Source organism: Macaca nemestrina, chromosome 3 (genome assembly GCF_043159975.1).
Source record: "Macaca nemestrina isolate mMacNem1 chromosome 3, mMacNem.hap1, whole genome shotgun sequence".
Taxonomy (NCBI): domain Eukaryota; kingdom Metazoa; phylum Chordata; class Mammalia; order Primates; family Cercopithecidae; genus Macaca; species Macaca nemestrina.
In genome coordinates this window covers 6,857,463-6,873,853 of record NC_092127.1, presented here as the reverse complement: position 1 = coordinate 6,873,853, position 16,391 = coordinate 6,857,463, and positions in this window count along the sequence as shown.

The window sequence follows — 16,391 nt, the reverse complement described above, 5'->3', positions numbered from 1 at the left end:
GATTTTCGCCTTGCTCGCTGACCCCTGCCTCCTGGTTCATGGGTCTTCTTTTCCTGCCATCAGCATTTTTTCTCTAAGAGGCTGCTTGGATTTTCTTTCCTGCCTGTTTGTCCTGGACACCGGCAGGAGTTCAAGAGCGATGGGAGACAGTGATGCGGCCGCGGGGTCTGTGCAGACTGACCTGGCCTGTTTCGAAATTTAAATTTTGTTTTAAGTCATAAAAGGGCTATAAAAGCCTTACACTAAATAAGGAAAACTCTCCCATCCGGGGGCCTAATCCCTGCCCCGTTCTGCTCGGCTCGCCTCCCTCATTATACTTGTATAATACAGTATGGTTTCTATCGCGTATTTCCTTCCTGTTTTTACACTTATTCTTGCTTCACTGACTTTATTATCGGCAGAATTTTGCAGCATTTTTTTTACACAGCCATAAATACTATTCAATTCAACAAATGCATACAAATGGTTTCCATTAGAATTTTAATCTACTCTCAAAATGAAAGAAAAGCTTAATATAAATCTTTTTAAATTACCAGAACATAAATTCAGACAGGGACAGTTCCACCTAGACGACGCACAAGGGGTCACATCCTGCTGTCCTCCCTCATAAATTAATTGAGCTCTCTTGCTGCCATAAACGAACAGTGCATCTGGAAAGATCATATCTGTCAAGATTGCAGATTGGTTTCCCTCAGACTTTGTAAAAGTCACAGCTTACAATACCTTCATTATACCGATGAGAATGGCTGTCCCCCCAACTGGAAAGAAATAGGTGTTTTGTTCTGTTGGACCAAGATTTACAGAAAGCAATTTTCCTCCATGCAGGAGATATGACAAACCTGCTGGAAAAAAAATGTCATTTCACAACTTCTTTCATTTCATCACCTTTTTTTACTGCTAGATGTAGATTCTCTCCCCTGTGCGAACGGGCTGTAGTGACATTTAATGGCTAAGTGAGGGAGTCACCGATGAGTGGAGGCACCTTTCCGAGGGGCTAAGGTAAGAGAGTTTCCACACCTCTCCCTCTCCTCCCACCTCCAGGGCTGTCTGGAAGCCTCCCAGCATCTGCCAGAGTGAGGGAGGGACGCCGTGAGTCCCTTGAGCCCCTCAGCCAGCTTGAACATAGGAACTCATGTGAATCTGGAGTCTTTCTTGCAAGCAGCTGAAGTTGCCTCAGTTTTCCTGTTGTTTGCTGAGCCCAAGAACCCCAGCACGCCTCCTCTGTCCTTGGCCGACGGCAGCACACTGTCTCAGGAGGACGGCTGAAGGGCAGAGTTTGGGCTTAGATGTTTTTTTTTCCATTTCCTCATGTCATAACCTAACGCTGTTCTAGCAGAGCTTCTGCATATTAAATCGCCTTTTAGCCACTGGGAAGGGGGTGACGTGATCTATGGAGAAAAGGCCCCTCATGTAAATGTATGATGGTGACACGACCCTACGGAGGAGAAAGGGCAAGACTAACCCGAGACCAGGGGTCAGCAAACCCCAGGAAACGTCACTCTTTACAGCCACTTCTCTCTCCTTGAGTCAAGAGCCGCTGTTCCGAGCTTTCCGTCACAGCAGTGTATGGCAGCCCTGTCACTGCCTGTTCTCTGGCCTGGGGCCGGTGAGAAGGCCGAGGAAGCCTGAGGCAGGGTGTGTGGGAGTGCTTTTGGTTCCAAGAGCTTCTCTGAGCTTTGTGTACCAGCAAGAAAGCGGGCAGTGAAGGCAAGATCAAACCTTGTTCCTGCCAAGCGGGAGAGGCTGGCTTCGGGTGGTAATTTGTGCTGCAGGTGAGGCTGCCTACCTGGGCAGTCACTTAGCTGCACAAGGCAGGGAGGGCAGGGCCACCAGAAGGCCTGGTGGGCATTGTTTCCATGAGCTGGAAAGATTTTTGCAAATCTTTCTACAAATGATGATCTCTATCCACATAAAGTGGCATAATAGCCTCTTTGCTTTACTGAGTGCTGCTGGCTGTTCAAGTGCTTATTTCTGGATTCTTGGCCCATTTGCTTTCCATTAGCAGTAATCCCAAGCCTGCAAAACTCCAATTACTAAGTGATAATAGAAACGCAGCTCTGCCTCAGAGTCTCTGGAGCTCCGGGTCCAGAGTGGGCTGGGGTTCCAAGCACAGCCACATTGCAATCATATTTACGACATGAGAGCAAGACATCTGGCCAGGCCCTGGGTAAAAGACCCAGGAGACCTGAGTGGGCATTCTCAGAGGGTGTCTGCACTGCAGATCCCAGGGAGCTGGTGGAAACAGGACAGGTGTTCCCGAGACAGTCCAGGATGCTCAGACAGAGGAGGAGGAATGGAAGCTACAATGGGCGGAGCTGAAAGAATGTGTGCTCCTTAGAATTCTGGGGTTGGGGGAAAGATGTGCTAGGGACTGAGCTGTGTCCCTCTCCCACATTTGTATGTCAAAAGTTTAACCCCCCGCGTGAGGGGTTTTGGAGGTAGGGCCTTTATAGGTAATTAGGTTTGGATGCAGTCATGAGGGTGTCACCCTCACGATGGGATTAGTAGCTTTCTAAGAAGAGATTGGAGTGCTTGCTCCCAGCCCCTCTCCCTGCCAAGTGAGCTCACAGTGAGAAGGCGGCCGTCCACAAGCCAGGAAGAGAGCCCTCACTGGAACCTGGCCATGCCAGCACCTGATCTCAGACTTCCCAGCCTCCAGAACAGTGAGAAGTAAAGGCCTATTGTTTAAGCCGCCCAGTCCCTGGGATTTAGTTATGGGCAGCTGAGCAGACTGCAACAGGATGACAGAGAAGAGAGTGACTGTAGATTCAGAGTGAGGTGGGGGTCAAAGTCAGGTAGGGAACTTCAGAACTGAGCCAAAAATGATGAGAAAATTCACCTCTTTGGTGGCTCCTGGTGAAAATTCACTACTCTAGAGGCCAGGGCGGCTGTTTTGTATGTGTGTGTGTGGTAAGAAAACAAAAACAAAAACAAAACAAAAACAACCACACACATAACAAGGCCAGGCACAGTGGCTCATGTCTGCAATCCCAGCACTTTGAGAGGCCGAGGCGGGTGGATCACTTGAGGTCAGGAGTTCCAGACCAGCCTGGCCAACATGAGGAAATCCCATCTCTACTAAAAATACAAATAATTAGCCCGACATGGTGGCGCAGGGTTGTAGTCCCAGCTACTCAGGAGGCTGGGGCAGGAGAATGGCTTGAACCCGGGAGGCAGAGGTTGCAGTGAGCTGAGATCATGCCATTGCACTCCAGCCTGGGCAACAGAGAGAGACTCCATCTCAAAAACACAAAACAAAAAATACATAACATAAAATTTACCATCTTAACCATTTTTAAGTGTATGGTTAAGCAGTGTTAAGTATATGCACATCGCTGTGCAACCAACCTCCGGAACTTTTCATCTCGCAAAACCAAAAGTCTGTACCTATTAAACAACTCCCATTTTCCCCTCTCCCAGGCCCCACACTCATCATCCTACTTTCTGTCTCTATGAATTTGACACGCTCATCATCTCGCACAGGTGGGATCATCTGGTATTTGTCCTTTTGTGACCGTCTCCTTTCACTTAGCACACACCCAAAGTTCGTCCATGCAGTAGCATGTGTTGGATGGACTTTCCATCCTTTTCAAGGCTGAGTAAGATTCCACTGTGTGTTTGCATTTTCCTTATCCATTCGTCCACCATGGAACACCTTGGCGACATCCCCCTCCTGGCTGCTGTGAATAATGCTGCTCTGAGCATGAGTGCAGAGCATCTGTTTACAAAGGAGATGGTGAGACGGTGCAGCAGCACTCAGGTCAGTCCGTCTGCCCCCTCATCCCATCAGCTCCTCCCCAAAAGATTGACCACTGGATTTTTTCTCATAGGAATCCCTGCCCTCAGCACCAAGCTCCCTGTACATACTGATCAGCACTGCTTTTGGCTGCTGCTTCTTGCTTCAAGCCCCCAAGAATATCTCCCTTTTTTTTCCATTTCTCTCTCAACCTTAAAACTATCCACCACCCTTAGTCTGTTCCATTATCAAGCCCTTCTGCTGACTTTCGCCAAGCACTGTCATTTCCTCTTCCACATTTTCTTTCAAATTCTCCAAGATCCTCTTTTAAATATACTAGCAAGGTAGACTCACCCGACTTTTCTCTATTTCACACCCAGGGACAAACAGATCCAAAAAAGTCAATAGAATTTGTAGGGGATCCTGATAAGCACTTGGCTGATTTTTGTTGCCTTGTTTAGATCGCTGCAGTCCTGTGCCCCTCAGAAATCTCATAATTCACGACTGCTGCCAGCGGGCAAAAGCGTGGAGCATTTGTCCTCACACGAAGCCTGTTGTAAAGTGTTCTTTCTAATGATAAAGAGCAGCAAAAAAACACAGGCTGCCGTGTTCTTCCTCTCTGATGCCTCTGACCTCGTTGAGTCGTTTCTCACTCAAATTGTTCATTGTGGCACCGGCCACATTCTTTTTGAGAGTTTAAAAAGTTAACAGACTCCTTTTTTAGAGCAGTTTTAGTTTTATGGAAAAATTGACTGGAAAGTAGAGAGAGTTCCTATGTTACTGCCTCGGCCCCCTCCCCACCATCATTTCCGCTATTATTAACACCTTGATTCTGACTCCAGGGCTGCCATCTCTCAGGAACCGGAGCTGACCTGGGTGCCCAGTGCCTGCCCCACCCGGGAGAGGATCCAAGCCCAGCGTCTAGCTTTTCACAGTCCGCCTCCGCTGCAATGGGCCTGGCTGCGGTCAGCCCTGCTCTGAGACAGGAAGGCCCGAGGGCTATTGCGTGGCCCAGCTGCAGGGGCGTCTGTGCTGTGACAGGTGTTCCACCAGGTCACGTAGGGTGGATGTCCACTGCCTGAACCCTGAAGGCCGGGCAGGGAGACAAGGCCGGGGGCCCAGCGAGGAGCATGTGTCCCTGAGAGTATCTGGGAACCTCCCAGGAAGGCAGTCTCATCACACACCGCAGGCCAGGAGCCACAGACTTCGCTTAGTGATGGCAGCAGTGCGAACGTCTAGAGCTGAACTGCCGGCACCCAGGAGGGCCCTCAATAGGGTCATCTACTGGCCAAGCTGGACTTGTCTGAGCCAATCTTTGGTCTCTCAGCACCTTCCCAGTTTGGGGTGTGCGGGCGCAGAGTGGGGACAAAGTCCCAAGTCTTTCTCATAACAGCATCCTGCACAAAGATTACCGCGGGATGGTGCTCCCAGCAGGGAAGAGCATGGCTCCTGCCACACAGATGCCAAGCAGCCCCTGGGGGGGAATGACAGACGCCCTCTCTAGGAAGCACACTGTATTACACACAAGAAGTGGAGTCAGTTTATACCACACCCTGGTCTGCCCTGGAGATGGAAAAGGGAGTCTGACTGGACAATGGAGAGTTTTTGGATCAAGACTTCCATAGACCCAGTGTATCCCTTTACTCAATCAGTCACTTAATACCTACTTATTTAAAAACACTCGGGAGCCCAAGGCAGGCAGATCACGAGCTCAGGAGTTTGAGACCAGCCTGGCCAACATGGTGAAACCCCATCTCTACTAAAAATACAAAAATTAGCTGGGCGTAGTGGCACGCACCTGTAGTCCCAGCTACTTGGGAGGCTGAGGCAGGAGAATTGCTTGAATGCGGGAGGTGGAGGTTGCAGTGAGCTGGGATCACACCACTGCACTCCAGCCTGTGCAACAGAGCAAGACTCCATCTCAGAAAACAAACAAACAAACAAACAAACAAAAACAAAACTTCTGGGCCAGGCACTGTTCTAGGCACTAGGGAGTCAGCAGGAATAAAACAGGCTTGGCCCCTGCTGTTTTGGGGGGCACAAACAGAAAACAAAAAGACAAATAGACAAAAGAGTTATGTAAAGAAAGAAACTGGGTGACCTGATGGTAACTGGGAGGTGGGGGTCTTGGGGGTGCAGGTAGACAGGGTGGGCCAGGGCGGGCCCCTCTGAGGAGTGGGGTCTGATCAGAAGTGCTGGAGACAAGAAGGAGGAAACATTGGGAAGAGCTGGCGGAGAGAATTCTCACCTGGGAAGGAGAAATAGCAAGCGCAGCTGCCAATCCAGAAAGGAACGTTCAAGAAGGAAAACAGGCCAGCAAGGTCAGGGCATCAGGAGTAGGAAGGCAGGAGCAGGGCGGCTGGAAAGCCAGCATGGTGGAGGGCCACAGACTATGGCTCCCATTTACCTGCCTTAGCACCCAGCTTCATGAGCCATCCCAAGACCCCATGTCACTTGGCCCAGTGTCCTGGTATGGGCACCGGCCTCCAAGCTGGGGAACCTGAGTTCTTAGCCCAGTTCTACCTCTAAAGTTGTGCAAGCCTCCCTAAGTCCTAACTGCATGTCTTTATCCACAAAGCAATATTGGAGATACGATTCTAAACTCTAATATTCTCCAGCAACGACTGTGCCATGCCGGCCACACAGACGACTCACAAAGAACTCCAGCGCTCCCAGTGCCAAGGTGCCAGGCTTGCATTGAAAGAGTCCAGAGTCTTCGCCTGCAAACCCTGCTGCTGCTCCTCTGAGAGTGGAAACCTGCCAAGCTGCAGCCGAGGGACACTAACAACTCACTTGGCCGGTGAGCAATGTCACGGCTGTGTCCAAGAGAGGAGAGGCAGGAGGAGAGAGGTAGCAGGCAGGAAGCCTACTCCCAGACAATGAGCGTCTTCAGAGTCCTGACAGAGCAGGAGTCTAAATTGAAACATCCCGGTGCAGGAGAGTGATCGCACTAAAGCAAGTTGGCAACGCATCAGACAGCAGGTGCCGTGGCTGCCTGCGATGGGAGGCTCCGGCTGACTTCCTAATTGGGCCAAAGCACCTCGAGTGCCCTGAAGTTCGCTTGCACTACCATCAGTGGCTAAAACAAAGAATCCTTTCATCAGTTAAAATGCGTTTCCAAGGCAGCGTTTTGCTCTTCCCTGGTGAAGCTGCTGGACTTGCTCTTGTGATCTGTGCTGGCTTTGAGACCCGCGTCTGGGGCTGCAAACCCAGCAAGCCTGGAGCCCGCGCCCAGGCCTCAGCGTGTGCTGCTTGGACTTAGCTTTTAGTGACTGTTCACTCTGCTCCTCCCCAGTCACCACCCAACAGACAATGTTTAGCCAAAGGTGCTTTGGGGCAGGAGGGGCACACTCCACCCTCTCTTCTGGGCGCGTTCACCGTGACTCAGCGATGCTTGGCCGTGATGCTTCTCGATCCATCTGCTACTGCTGTTTGGGAAAGAGCCTCACTTTTTTGTGTGTGGGGAGGCACGTGTGGCCATGCTGCTCCTCACCCATTTTTCCTGTGACTCTCGTACGCCTTTCAGAACCCTCTCCTCCCTGCTCCCACCCCTTTAAAGACGGTAGCAGCTGCTTAATCAAAATGTGCCCATGAGCACTGATGTTCAGAGTCAGCGAAGGGCTGGACGTATTTATACGCATATTTTTATCCGGCACTTTTCTCATGCCAGTGTGTGCCTTTCTCTGTGTGTCCTGGGTGTGACCTGGGGCCAGCCTGTTTCTGTCAACGGCACCAGGGAAACGGTGGAAAGGAGAGGAGCATAGAGTCGTTACAAGTCTGTGATATTTGGGAAATTAAATGAGAAGTCCACCATGCCCTCCCCTCAGCCTCTCCCTCTTGGAAGGCAGAGCTGCGGGGGAAAGGCCGAAATCAGCTTCATTTCCCTCCATTCCTGGCTCTAATAATACAGGAGAACCAAGGTCAGAAAACACGCAGAGAACATGCTCACAGTATGGAGTTTCTTCTAAGTAATACTTTTCTGATTCATGTTATTAAGAAATTAAATAGTTGATCCATTTGAACTCTCGTGAATAGATATTAAGTGTTGCTTATTATAAGAATGCTAATAAATCATTAGGTTTTTTATAAAAAAAAATTAACCACCAAATGGCTAACAAATTAAATTTAAATCATTAAGTCTGATATTCCTAGAGAGGATCACAGGGGGTGGTACATTAGAGAACCTGTTTTTATTTTGTTTGGTTTTAAACACAAAGAGCCTGTGCTGGCTGCTGGCTCGAGCCTCCCTGGCCCCTTTCCAGACGGCAGCGAGCATCTGTGAGGCAGCAGACCGGGCGGAGCGGCCGTTTGGAGCGTGGCCGGGCTACCTGGGTGGCAGGGCCGAGTCTGTGACCTCGGCCTCATTAGTCCTGGCTCTAACCAGCCGCGCTAATCAGCGCCAACATGTGCTGCTCACGTGTTGATTGCTCTGTTGCTCATCACCCCTTCCAGGGCTGCCGCAGGTAATTAAAAGCTCTACCGCGAAGATGGCCGATCAGCCTCAGCTAAGCTTAGAAAGAACTATTGTCCCCTCTCAGCGTAAAGGATGCAAGAAACAGGAAGCCCCTGATATGGGGACACAGTTTAATCAGAACTCAGAGCGCACCAGGCAGAACTCAGTCTGCCTGGACTGCAGAGAGGCCTTGGCTGAATTTTTCATCCTCGTGAAATGTACTGTTGCGACCTGACTCAATTCACCATCTCTTATTAACATTTTAACACAGGGGCCTTAAATTAGAAGAGAGTCTGTGATAATTCTAATTCGTAAAACCATAACAGACTGTTTCATTTGATCAGCCGCAGCAAACCAAGATAGTCTGGTATATATCAAGAGTTTGTCTGTTTTTTTTCTTCTCTTAAAGCGATGATATTAATCATACCTTGCATATTCACTATATTATAGGAGATAAAAATACAGGCAAAAAGAAAAGGATCAATTCTTTAAGAAAAAAAAATCTAATTTTTCCCTCCTCAAGTGATGTTATCCGGGCCAAGACATGCAGACACAGGAAGGGGTAAAGTCTTGGTGGCGGGCACCTGTAATCCCAGCTACTCGGGAGCCTGAGGCAGGAGAATCGCTTGAACCTGGGAAGTGGAGGTTGCGGGGAGTCGAGATCGTGCCACTGCACTCCAGCCTGGGCGACAAGAGTGAAGCTCTGTCAAAAATAGAAAGAAAGAAAGTAAAGAAAGAAAGGAAGGAAGGGAGGGAGGGAGGGAGAGAGAGAGAGAAAGAAAGAAAGGGGCAAAGTCAACAGCAAACAGACACTTCCAAAGTGCCTTTCGGGCTGGAACCATACTGTCATCTAAGGCAGCTGGCACCTCAAAGCATGAGCCTGCAGATTCTTTCATGGGGTCTACACTATCAAAACGATCTTCATTATAGTACTAGGATGTTTTTTGCCTTCTTTCACTGTGTGGACATTTGCACTATGCAACCAAAGCAATGGTGAGTTAAAGTGAGGGCAAAGGAATCAGAGGCAGTGGCGCCCACATGCTCTCCACCACCACATACTCAGGGAAGAAAACAAAGGCAGAAAAGTAAAAAGACCATTTCACTTAAGATGTCCTCAACAATGCCAGCGGGAAAAAGTATTACGTGTAGGGAACCTCCATGTTGACGAGTCATCTTTTTCACACTCCCTGGGTGAGATGGGAAGCGTGCATGAAGCACTTCTGCACGTTGTTCTCAGGAAGAGTGCCACGCGAGTGTTTGAGTTGCAAGCTCAACTAGCCCCTTTGTTCATGGGATGCCATTTTTTTTTTTTTTTTTTTTTGAGACGGAGTCTCGCTCTGTGGCCCAGGCTGGAGTGCAGTGGTGTGATCTTGGCTCACTGCAAGCTCCGCCTCCCAGGTTCCCGCCATTCTCCTGCCTCAGCCTCCCAAGTGGGATGCCATTTTTGCTTCAAAGAAAGAGTGACTGTGGATACTCAGATTCGGGGACATGATAGACATTTTCTTGAAAATGAAGAAAGTAAGCCTATCTATCACTTTGAGGGAAATTAAGTGATCAAATGATAAATTCAAGCTTTCAAGATAAATCGGAATTTTGGAAAACTTGTTATCGGTCGCTGTGAACTTGAGAGCTTCCCAGTACTTAAAGAGATTTTTCTCAAATTAGTGGTGATGTTTACAAAAGTGATTTGGGGATGTTGTATAATGAAATGTGTCAATACTTGAAAGATCTGCATAATTCAATGAACTAGTAGTTTCCAAATGACCAATAATATCATGTGTGGGTTAAACATCAATTCAAAATGCAAGATAGACCAAATGATTTTAATGTAAGACAATATGAAATATTCATTAATATGATTTCAGATTTCACATTGCAACTAGCTTTTCAGAAACTTTCATATATCAAATTGTGGTGTGGTACCAAAGACTAGCCACAATTTTCTGAAAATGATATTAAAATATGCCTCCCCTTTCCAACTACATATCTGGATTTGGCTGGATTTTCTCCACATATTTCAGCCAAAACAACTTACTGCAACAGATAGAAAACACACAGAAATCAGAATCCAGCTGTTTTCTATTAGGCCAGACATGAAAATCAGTTGCAAAAATATAACACGATGCTGCTTTTTTCATTAAACATTTTTTTGTTGTTCTGGAAAATAGTTATTTTTTCATAAAAGTATGTTATTTATGTTAACACGTAAAGGGTTTACTATTGGTATTTTAAGTGAATTAAAATACTTTTTAAATTTCTCAGTTTTAATTTCTAATGTAAATATTGATAAATAGCACCCATGAAACTAAAGTTTCTTTGGGGTCCTCAGTAATTTTTAAGAGTGTAAAGGGGCCCTGAGACCAAAATGTTTAAAAAAAATGTTAGCATGAGGCAGCAGGAGAAAGAGGCTCCAGAAGAAGCAGTACCACAGGGAATGTTCCAGATTAAAGGGGCTAACGAGACATGATAACAAAATGCAATACCAAACTCTAGACTGTATTCCATACGGAAAACACCAAAAAGAAATGTATTGGATCAACTGACAAAATTGGGGTAGGAATAATAAATTGAAATATTCTAACAATGTTAAACATATTATTGTCAATAACTATACTTAACTACACTGGATATGAAAATGTCCCTCTTCTTAGGAAACAAACGCTGAGTATTTAGGGGCCAGAGACCATGTTGTAACTGACCCTCAAATGGTATGCATATGTGTGTGTGTGTGTGTGTGTGTGTGTGTGTGTGTGTGTGTGTGTGTGTGTATGTATATATATATTACTCTTTTATAGCTGTTACCAGCTAAGAAACTAAGATTTCCTGCACAGGAGTTTGAAAGTCAATGTGAAGGCACAAAATTCCTATGAAGCAAGTATCATTTTTCAACTCAACAATGACTTTAACACTGAGGATGTGAAGAGCCACTGAGTAGAAATTACACAATTAAACTGTTATACAATTTTCCAAGCAAGGGGTATGTTGTGGCCAACAGCATGAATGACAGCAGTTACTGGCCTCCTTCTCCCCTGCAGCCTCCTCTATTGAATGTGGAATGCCAAGGACCCTGTCAGCCTCCCTTGCAGCTAGGGGTGGCCATGTGACCGGTTGTGGCCAAAGGGATGGAAGAGAATATTTGCTGGGGCTTCTGAGAAAGTTTCTGCTTTCCTGATCAAAGGGATAGCCAAGAGCGGAGAAGCCTCATCCCCACTCCACCATCCATCTCCTTGCATTTAGTGTGAATGGGATGCCTGAAGCTGTTTGACAAAACAAGCCTGAAGACATAAAAGATAGAAATAAAGAAAAAAGCCTAGATCTTTGCAGACATCATGGAGCAGCTGACACAACTCCCGCAAATGCTTACCACCGTATTTACTATGTGAGGAAAAATATGTTACTTGATTAGTCACTGAAAGTCAGGGGCCTGTTACTTACATGCATTACTGATGCCTATTTATTCGGAGACTGGGGAAAGGCAGAATAAATCAAAAGGCTGCACACCATGCCCACCCCTGCAGAGGAAGCAATTCCAGAACAGAATGTCCATTTAAAACCTGGACCAAATGGCATGTTTAAGTTTCTAACAGCTTTCATTAACAACAGTTAACATAAAGAACTCCTACAACAGAAAGCATTCAATAGTGATTTAAGGCCTGGAAAGGTCAAGAAATCCTCTAATCAGATGGGGTTCAGTGGAAGCATCATCTCTGGGTTTTCTGCCAACTGTCCGTTATTGTCAAATTCCTCATTCAAAACTATATATAGGAATGCTTTAACTGAAACGCAGAAGTTAAAAATAAGACATTTAAATAGTAATCTCCTGTCTCTCTCAAAGATAAATGTGCCCATTAGCCCTGGCTGCTAACAGGAAGATTTCTTTCTCTTACATTCCAGATGGCAATTTTTTTCAAGCCATTCACAAAGAAATCAGCATGGAAAAAATACTTTAGGAAGTTGGCTCCTGCTCAGCTACCTCACTGAATTAAAGTGCAATCAAGTTCATAACTTTTAAGTGGAAATATTAAAAATGCGTATGAAGCCCCTCTGCAAAGGGTCCTGTGCAGACGTGGAGAGAAATGGTAGCCAGGCACCAAGATACACAGGATGCCACATGCGCTCTGTGGAGTTTATGACTTCATTAGAGCAGGACAAGATACATATGAAAAGTTAAACGAAATGTTTCAATAACAGTTCTAGACAGAAGAGATCTCATAAAACAGTACATGATTCATTGCCAGAAAGATGGTTGCTGACAATAACTGCTGCAGGATTTCAAAGAAGAAAAAGTCACTTCAAGCTCAGGAAGGTCTGGGGAGACTTTATAGAGAAGGCAGGATCCAACTGAGTCCTGAAAGATGCATGGAAACCTGGGGATGGTCAAAGGAAGCACAGGAAGAGGCTCTTAGAAATGCTGGGTTTAGGCCATGAAAGGTGGCTCATGCCTACAATCCCAGCACTTTGGGAGGCCAAAGCAGGAGGATCGCGTGGGCCCAGGAGTTTGAGACCAGCCTGGGCAACATAGTGAGACTCCATCTCTACAAAAAATATAAAATAAATAACAATTAGCCAGGGAATTAGTGTGGGGATGCATGTCTGTGGTTCCAGCTACTTGGGAGGCTGAGGTGGGAGGATCATTTGAGCCCAGGAGGTTGAGGCTGCAGTGAGATATGATCACGCCACTGCACTCTAGCCTGAGTGACAGAGTGAGACCCTGTTTCAAAAAAAAGAAAGAAAAAAAATGTTGATTTTTAAAATAGAAAAATCCTTCAAGGTAGGTAACTGGTACAGGGAGGAAGGCCACTGGGTGGCTGAGGCAGACGGGGCTAGATTAGATGGTATAGTGAAATGTGTCGATACTTGAAAGATCTGCATAATTCAGTGAACTAGTAGTTTCCAAATGACCAATAATATCATGCGTGGGTCATTTTTGCATTTTCAGAAAATTGTGGATAGTCTTTGGTACCGCACCACAATTTGATATATGAAAGTTTCTGAAAAGCTAGTTGCAATGTGAAATCTGAAACCATATTAATGAATATTTATTATCTTACATTAAAATCATTTGGTCTGTCTTGTATTTTGAATTGATGTTTAACCCACGCATGATATTATTGGTCATTTGGAAACTACTAGGTTAGAGAGATGCACTGCACATTCGGGAAAGGATGGCAGCAGAAGATGGGAGTGGCCCAGCTGTCCATTGGCGCATGAATGGCTAAATTAAAGGTGGTGTGTGAACACGATGGGCGATTCTTCAGCCTTCAGATGGAAGGAAATCCTGACACAGGCTACAACCTGGATGCACCTTGAAGACATGATGCTAAGTAGCCAATCAAAAAGAGAAAATTCTGTACGATTCCACTTATATGAGGTACTGAGAGTGGTGAAATTCATACAGAAAGTAGAATGGTGGATGTCAGTTCTGGGGAGGGGGAAGACCGAGTTACTGTATAATGGGTATGGAGTTTCAGTTTTGCAAGATGCAGAGCTCTGGAGACAGATGGTGGTGATGGCAGCACAACACGCGTGTAATTCATACCACTGACCTGAAAAATGGCTAAGAATGGCAGCAGCCAAGCAAAGTTGTGGACTGGGGCTCCAGAGAAGAGATTTGGCAGTTGGCTACCAAAAATAAGGGCAACACCTTTCCATGCCTGAGCAGTAAGCAGATGCTACGCTTTTCTTTCATTAACAGAGAACCCTTCCCCTGATTTTCTTGGGAAATACTGAACTCATTTTAATTTAATGAAGGACTTGTAGGATTTTTTTTTTTTTTTTTTCTGAGACGGAGTTTCGCTCCTGTTGCCCAGGCTGGAGTGCAATGGTGCGATCTCAGCTCACTGCAATCTCCACCTCCCGGGTTCAAGTGATTCTCCCGCCTCAGCCTCCTGAGTAGCTGGGATTACAGGCGTGCACCACCACACCTGGCTGATTTTGTGTTTTTAGTAGAGATGGGCTTTCTCCATGTTGGTCAGGCTGGTCGCGAACTCCCGACCTCAGGTGATCTGCCTGCCTCGGCCTGCCAAAGGCCACGGGATTACAAGCCTGCTGGGATTACAGGCTTGAGCCACCGCACCCGGCCAGGACTTGTAGAATTTTTTAAAGTCTTCGGCCTTGGAATCAGGGTAAGAACCCAGCTCCTGCAGACTCTTCGTGTCTGGTCCCTGCCCTCTCCCCAGGGTCTTCCTCCAATGGGTACAGATGCAAAATAATAGACAACCCAATTACAGAGGAAATAAAGTGCAGGTGGCACCTGCATGGCTCAGGGATGTAGGTGGCAAATTGGGTCTTCATCTAAGAACTTGTCTAATATCTAGCTATCCAGTCTGTTCTAACCCTCACCCAGGAGCCATCAGAGAACCCAATACATGGTAGGTACTCAGTAACTATTTGAGATTCATATACCCTCACAATGAAATGGCTTTAGATTTCCAACAGTTCTGAAATAAAAGTCGAGCTAGCTAAAGGCATCTCCAGAAGAATTCTGGGGCACCCTGCTCTAAATGCGACTCCTGGGCCCAGGGTTATTTTGCCGGCACCTCTGCAGCCGGTAATCCATAACTCTGGTTATCACGGTTCCCTGGCAAGAGAGCTTGCAAAGCACCCCAACCTTGAGTTCTGGTCCCTCCCTGGAGGCTTAGACAGGCCTCCTGACTAATGATTTGTAGAAACCACAATTTTTAGAGTGGCTTTAACAACAACAAGAAAAGTGAACTATAAATATTAAAACTTCTTGTCAGCCTCGCCAATGAGAAAACTCCTTCCCTGCATTCGTCAGGCCCTTTTGCAACAACCTAAATATTTTTAATCCTCAGGTAGACACAGACATTGGAAGATCAAAAATTACACCGGGGCCACAGGAACGTCAGCTCACTGGGCTTGCAAGCCTACATTTTTATTCATGAGCTCAGTTTGTATGCTTGTTCTCTTACTTTGCTTCATTTTTAATTTAGGAAAAGATGGCTAATACATTAGCTCACTTTCACTGCTGGGTCTTGTTAGGCTTCAGAAGTCTTTAAGGACAGATTGCTAAAAGAGTAAAAGGGAAGAAAGCAGAAAACGTGTCAGGGAAATGGAGTTCCTATCATTTCACTCACAAATTTTGCCTTTTAAATGTAGTCCTTCTACCGACGTTTCAGTGAAAGATGGTTTCCTTATTGTCATTTATTAGCCATGACAAGCAGCAACATTGGCTCAGATACAGTCTCCCTTCACCACAATTATCTAGTAATGCCTGCGAGGCAAAAGACTGCACAAAACTCCTTCCTTCTGGAAAGCCTCTCCCGAAGGCACCAGTTCAAAGCAAACCTCTATTAACTGGAACATGAATATCTGCAGAATTCTCTGGATAGGACAATTCTACTATTCTTATCGTGATCCTAGAATCGAAGACATAATCACACTCCAGTCACGAGGAAACCAGGGTCGGTTCATAGGTGGAAGCGTCACAAACCCCCAGCGACAGCGTGTGCCCCCAAATAAACACCCACCACTGTCCTGAATACCTGGACTTCCCTTTTATCAAAGACCCTTCCCGCCAGCCTCCCCTCAAAGAGAGAAAAAGAAAGAAGTCAATTTTCTTTTTCACTGAAACTGAATGTAACAACCGACAAAATATAAGATAGTATCAAAATTAAATAAATTAGATGCGCTACTGGCTTATCAGCCCCTAGACATATTTATAATGTGATGTGACGAAAATGACACACTCCATGCTAACAGGACTCACAAGTCTTGTGACTCGCAGCAATATGGAAATCTCTTATTTTCTACCTTTCAGTCTACTGATTCTTTCTTCCACATACCTTTTGTTTTATGTATTTTGGAGCAAACAGAGGGCGAGGAGTTTGAAGGAGAAAAGAGAAGGAAATTTAGAAGAGAGATTGGAAAGAGGATAAGGTGAGAAGTCAGCAAAGGGCAGAACTTGGGACTGAAGCCTTCTGGTGGGGCAGAGGCCTGGGCCCTACCAGATGGCCACACCTGGGACCAGGGCAGGGTACACAGGAAGGAGGGTAGGACCAGCGGCTGCCTTAGCGTCTTACATAAATCTGGTCCATAAAGCAGCCCCAGCCATCAACCCTGGGGAGCGCACACAGCTCGGGCATCTCAGATTATTCTTTGAGCATTAAAACATATGTAATGTGCTTCAGAGACAATACAGAAAGGACAGGGGCGGAGAGTTAAGCATATAATTATAGTAAC